This window comes from Phocoena phocoena, chromosome X, assembly GCF_963924675.1.
Source record: "Phocoena phocoena chromosome X, mPhoPho1.1, whole genome shotgun sequence".
NCBI lineage: Eukaryota > Metazoa > Chordata > Mammalia > Artiodactyla > Phocoenidae > Phocoena > Phocoena phocoena.
The window spans coordinates 94,728,683-94,734,922 of record NC_089240.1 but is presented as its reverse complement, the minus strand read 5'-3'; the positions used below and the strand labels follow the sequence as shown (position 1 = coordinate 94,734,922).

The window sequence follows — 6,240 nt, the reverse complement described above, 5'->3', positions numbered from 1 at the left end:
GTGTCATTAACCTCACCAGTCATTTTTTTTGCCTTTCACAGCAGCATCAGATAATGTTGATTATTCCCTCTTGAAATATTTATCCCTTGGCCACCATCTTCAGCTGTCTGGAATACCACACTACGCCTATTTTTTTCCCTCTCTCTCTAGTACTTTCAGTCTTCTTTGATGGCCTTTACTTCGCTTTCTGATGTATTTATAAATTTTGGAGGACTCCACAGCTCAGCCCTCTGCCCTCTTCTATTTATACTCTCTCCCTGGGTGATATCATTCAATCACATGTTTTTAAATACCATCTACATGCTGACAACTTCCAAATCCTGTCACCAACCTTGAGCTCTCTTTTGACCTCCAGATTTATATGACCTACTCTAACATCTCCCCTTGGATGTCTCACAGGCATCTTATACTCTTCCTATCCTACCTGAACTCATGTTCTTCCCATCAAATATGCAGTCTTCACTTTCCCCATTTCAGTAAAATGGTATCATTATTCACCTACTTGTTCAAGCCAGAAACTTGGAAGTTATCTTAGATACATCCCTCTTTCTCATCAACCACACTCAATCTATCACTGTCTCATTAACTATATTTCTTAACTATCTCATGGTTCTGTCCTCTTTTCTACATCCTGACTGTGACTACCTTATTCTAGGCCACCATTACTTCTTTCCCATATTATTTCAACACACTCTTAGCTCGTCTCCCTGCTTCTAGTCTTTTCCCCTCTAACCCATTTTCCATAGACAGAGTGATCCTTCTAACATGGATTGCTGGTCATGTAACTCTCCTTCTTCGATGGCTTTTCATTTTTCATAGGATGAAATTCAAAGTCCCTAGCATGACAAGTCCTCACATGATTTCACATAATTGCATAATCTAGTCCCTGACCGTTCTCGCCACTCTTTCTCCTTGGAATCTACATGACAGCTGTTTTTATTTTCTCTCACTTCCTAGAACATATCATGCTTTTGCCCAGGAGTCTTCACATGCTATCACTTTTGCCTGGAATTTTGTCCTCACAATCTCCCACATTCAAGGGACAAGGAGAAACTGCATAAAAACCTTAGTGACTTTATGGAAGGGGGACTAAAGGAGAGTGGAGAAGCCAGGATAATCTTAAGTCCAGAAGACTGGGATAATAAAAGTCCTGATTATATTTTACTTATTAAAACAAAATGGATTTTATGGGGAGAGGTAGTCAACTTCAGAACCACTGAGTTTGAACTGATGGCTGAACATTTAAGTGGATAGGTATGGGAGTGAGTGGTAGGGACCAGAGAGGCTCATTTGTATGCCTATGAGAGAAGATGAAGAAGTTGGTATAGAGGGAGGTGAGGGTCTTCTATTTTACAGTCATTGCACAAATGTATGAAGAATAGGTTTATAGCTTTCCCATACTGGTCCTTCACCAGGAAGAATCCCAAAGTTGAAGGGGAAATCCGTCAAACACAAAAGACGACAGAAATAGAGAAAGTGGGGGACAAAAAACATACGATGTATAGAAAAAGAATAGCAACATGGCAGAAGTAAGTTCTTTCTTAGCAGTAATTGCTTTAAATGTAAATTATTAAAATTTTTAATTCAAAGACAGAGACGGGCAGAATAGATTTAACAAAAAGCACGATCCAAGTATCTGCTGTATACAACAGACTCACTTTAGACTCAAATATACAAATAGGTTGAAAGTAAAAGGATGGAAGAGAGATTTGATGCAAATAGCAACAAAAAGAGAACTGGGATGAATATACTAATAACAGACAAAACAGACTTTAAGCCAAAAATTGTTACAAGGGACAAAGAAGAAGAGTATATACTGATAAAAGGGCCAATTCAAGAAGGTATAACAATATAGACATATATACACCAAACAACAGGGACTCAAAATATATGATTTAAGAATTGAAGGAGCCGCAGTGCACGCCGGGCAATAGGAAGACCTCCAGAAGCTACCCGCGCAGCGCGGATGTGTTTGCGGCCTGTGAGAGTAGGCGCTTCGGCACTAGTCTCCCGGTTAGCGGCGCGCAGAAATCTCGAGCTGGTGGAGCCCCCTCATAACTTGGAGCCCGGAAGGCCGCGAAGGCAATACAATTTCTTCAGCGGCGGACCGCTGTGGTAAGAATGTCAATCCCTCCTCATTTGAATCGCCCTCCCATGGGAATCCCAGCACTCCCACCAGGGATCCCACCCCCACAGTTTCCTGGCTTTCCACCACCTGTACCTCCAGGGACTCCAATGATTCCTGTACCAATGAGCATTATGGCTCCTGCTCAAACTGTCTTAGTACCGACTGTGTCCATGGTTGGAAAACATTTGGGAGCACGGAAGGATCATCCAGGCTTGAAGGCTAAAGAAAATGATGAAAACTGTGGTCCCACTACTACAGTTTTTGTTGGCAACATTTCTGAAAAAGCCTCAGACATGCTTATAAGACAGCTCCTTGCTAAATGTGGCTTGGTTTTGAGCTGGAAGAGAGTACAAGGAGCGTCTGGAAAACTTCAAGCCTTTGGATTCTGTGAGTATAAGGAGCCTGAATCAACCCTCCGTGCTCTCAGGTTATTGCATGACCTGCAGATTGGAGAGAAGAAGCTACTTGTTAAAGTTGATGCAAAGACAAAGGCACAACTGGATGAATGGAAAGCAAAGAAGAAAGCTTCTAATGGGAATGCCAGGCCAGAAACTGTCACTAATGATGACGAAGAAGCCTTAGATGAAGAAACAAAGAGAAGAGATCAGATGATCAAAGGGGCCATTGAAGTTTTAATACGGGAATACTCCAGTGAGCTCAATGCCCCTTCGCAAGAATCTGACTCTCACCCCAGGAAGAAGAAGAAGGAAAAGAAGGAGGACATTTTTCGCAGATTTCCAGTGGCCCCACTGATCCCTTATCCACTCATCACTAAGGAGGATATAAATGCTATAGAAATGGAAGAAGACAAAAGAGACCTGATATCCCGAGAGATCAGCAAATTCAGAGACACACACAAGAAACTGGAAGAAGAGAAAGGCAAAAAGGAAAAAGAAAGACAGGAAATTGAGAAAGAACGGAGAGAAAGAGAGAGGGAGCGTGAAAGGGAACGAGAAAGGCGAGAACGGGAACGAGAAAGGGAAAGAGAACGTGAACGAGAAAAGGAGAAGGAACGGGAGCGGGAACGAGAAGGGGATAGGGATCGTGACCGGACAAAAGAGAGAGATCGAGATCGGGATCGAGAGAGAGATCGGGACCGTGATCGAGAAAGGAGTTCAGATCGGAATAAGGATCGCAGTCGATCAAGAGAAAAGAGCAGAGATCGTGAAAGGGAACGGGAGAGGGAAAGAGAGAGAGAGAGAGAACGGGAACGAGAAAGAGAACGAGAGCGAGAGAGAGAGCGAGAAAGGGAACGGGAGCGCGAGAGAGAAAAAGACAAGAAGCGGGACCGAGAAGAGGATGAGGAAGATGCATATGAACGAAGAAAACTTGAAAGAAAGCTCCGAGAGAAAGAGGCTGCTTATCAAGAGCGCCTTAAGAATTGGGAAATCAGAGAACGAAAGAAAACCCGGGAGTATGAGAAAGAGGCTGAAAGAGAAGAAGAAAGAAGAAGAGAAATGGCAAAAGAAGCTAAACGACTAAAAGAATTCTTAGAAGATTATGATGATGATAGAGATGATCCCAAATATTACAGAGGAAGCGCTCTTCAGAAAAGGTTGCGTGATAGGGAAAAGGAAATGGAAGCAGATGAACGGGATAGGAAGAGAGAGAAGGAAGAGCTAGAGGAAATCAGGCAGCGCCTTTTGGCAGAAGGGCACCCGGATCCAGATGCAGAGCTCCAGAGGATGGAACAAGAGGCTGAGAGGCGCAGACAACCACAAATAAAGCAAGAACCAGAATCAGAGGAAGAGGAAGAAGAAAAGCAAGAAAAAGAAGAAAAACGAGAGGAACCCATGGAGGAGGAAGAAGAGCCAGAGCAAAAGCCCTGTCTCAAACCAACTCTGAGGCCCATCAGTTCTGCCCCATCTGTTTCCTCTGCCAGTGGCAATGCAACTCCCAACACTCCTGGAGATGAGTCTCCTTGTGGTATTATTATTCCTCATGAAAATTCACCAGATCAACAACAACCTGAGGAGCATAGGCCAAAAATAGGACTGAGTCTTAAACTGGGTGCTTCCAATAGTCCTGGTCAGCCTAATTCTGTGAAGAGAAAGAAACTCCCTGTAGATAGTGTCTTTAACAAATTTGAGGATGAAGACAGTGATGATGTACCCCGAAAAAGGAAACTGGTTCCCTTGGATTATGGTGAAGATGATAAAAATGCTGCCAAAGGCACTGTGAACACTGAAGAAAAGCACAAACACATTAAGAGTCTCATTGAAAAAATCCCTACAGCCAAACCTGAGCTCTTTGCTTATCCCCTGGATTGGTCTATTGTGGATTCTATATTGATGGAACGACGAATTAGACCATGGATTAATAAAAAAATCATAGATTACATAGGTGAAGAAGAAGCTACATTAGTTGATTTTGTTTGTTCTAAGGTTATGGCTCATAGTTCACCTCAGAGCATTTTAGATGATGTTGCCATGGTACTTGATGAAGAAGCAGAAGTTTTTATAGTCAAGATGTGGAGATTATTGATATATGAAACAGAAGCCAAGAAAATTGGTCTTGTGAAGTAAAATTCTTTTTACATTTAGAGTTCCATTTCAAATTTCTTCTTTCCCATCCTTCACAGGACTTTAAATTTTTTTTTTGTCTTCAAAGACGTTTGTGAGATCTGTAATTTTTTTTTTAATGTAGAAAATGTGAATTTTTTTTGTCCTCTAATTTGTTAATGCCATGTGTACTCCCTTGGTTGTAAAGACATCTGAATCCTACCATGGTTCTCTTTATACTCACCAGGTACAAATTACTGGTATGTTTTATAAGCCGCAGCTACTGTACACAGCCTATCTGATATAATTTTGTTCTGCTGATTTGTTCCTTGTAAATATTAAAATGACTCGCCAATTCTTTTGCAGAATTGCACTTAATATTGAACTGTACTGTATAGGCACCAACATGAACAATTTTAAATTGAAAGAATACCAGTCATACCTATTACCCTTACCCCCTTGATCAAAAATGGCAGGCCCTCATGATGGCATGGAATTTAAAGTTAGAGTGCGAAAAGTAGCAGACAATCCATTCCTACTGTATCTCTGTATGAATGTGTTTGTGTGAATGTATGTATAAAAGTCTTACTTTTCCCTAAAAAAAAAAAAAAAAAAAAGAATTGAAGGGAGTTATAGATAGTTCTACAATAACAGTTGAAGGCTTCAATACCCAACTTTCAATAATGAATAGAACAATGAGACAGAAAAGGTTAATGAAACAGAGGACTTGAAAAACACTATAAGCCAACTAGATGTAACAGGTATATGCAGAACACTCCACCCCAAAACAGCAGAATAAACATTATTCTCAAGTGCACAAGGAACCTTCTTCAGAACAGACCATAGTTTAGACCACAAAATAATTCTCATTACATTTTATTTTGTTTATTTATTTATTTTTTGGCCATGCTGCACAGCATGTGGGATCTTAGTTCCCTAACCAGAGATTGAACCTCTGCCCCCTGCAGTGAAAGCACAGAGTCTTAACCACTGGATAGCCAGGGAAGTCCCTCAATACATTTTAAAATATTAAAATCGTACAAAGTATCTTCACCAACCAAAATGTAGAGGAGCTAAGAATAGAAATCAATAACAGAAGGAAGACAGGAAATTTCATAACAGAAACTAAACAGCAAACCTTAAACAACAAAAGTCTTAAAGAAGAAATCACAAGAGAAAATTTCAAAATACTTTGAGAAGAATGAAAATGAAAATGCAACATACCAAAGCTTAAGTGATACAGCAGAAGCAGGGCTCCAAGATACATTTATACTGCAAACAACTATGTTAAAACATAAATCAGTAACCTAACTTTACACTTTGAAGAACTAGGAAAAGAACAAACTAAACCCAAATCTAGTAGAAAGAAAGAATTAATAAAGATTAGAGAAGAGATAAATAATTCAGAGAATAGAAAAACAAGAGAGGAAATCAATCAAATAAAAAGTTATTTTTTGGAAAAGATCAACCAACAAGATTAACAACATTTACTTAGATTGACTAGGAAAGAACACAATGAAAGCTCAAATTACTAAAATCAAAAATGAAAGTGGGTACATTACAACCAACATTACAGAAATTTAAAAGATTATAAGAAAAATTAAGCATCTG

At 40.0% G+C, this 6,240-nt stretch overlaps 1 pseudogene across 1 annotated transcript; it reads left to right on the top strand.

The window, feature by feature from the left end:
* Positions 1-2,121: 2,121 nt before the first annotated feature.
* On the top strand, positions 2,122-5,222 carry LOC136142887 (RNA-binding protein 25 pseudogene; annotated as a pseudogene). Its single transcript, XR_010657828.1, has one exon. The product of XR_010657828.1 is annotated as an RNA-binding protein 25 pseudogene (transcript).
* The last annotated feature ends 1,018 nt before the right edge of the window (positions 5,223-6,240 follow it).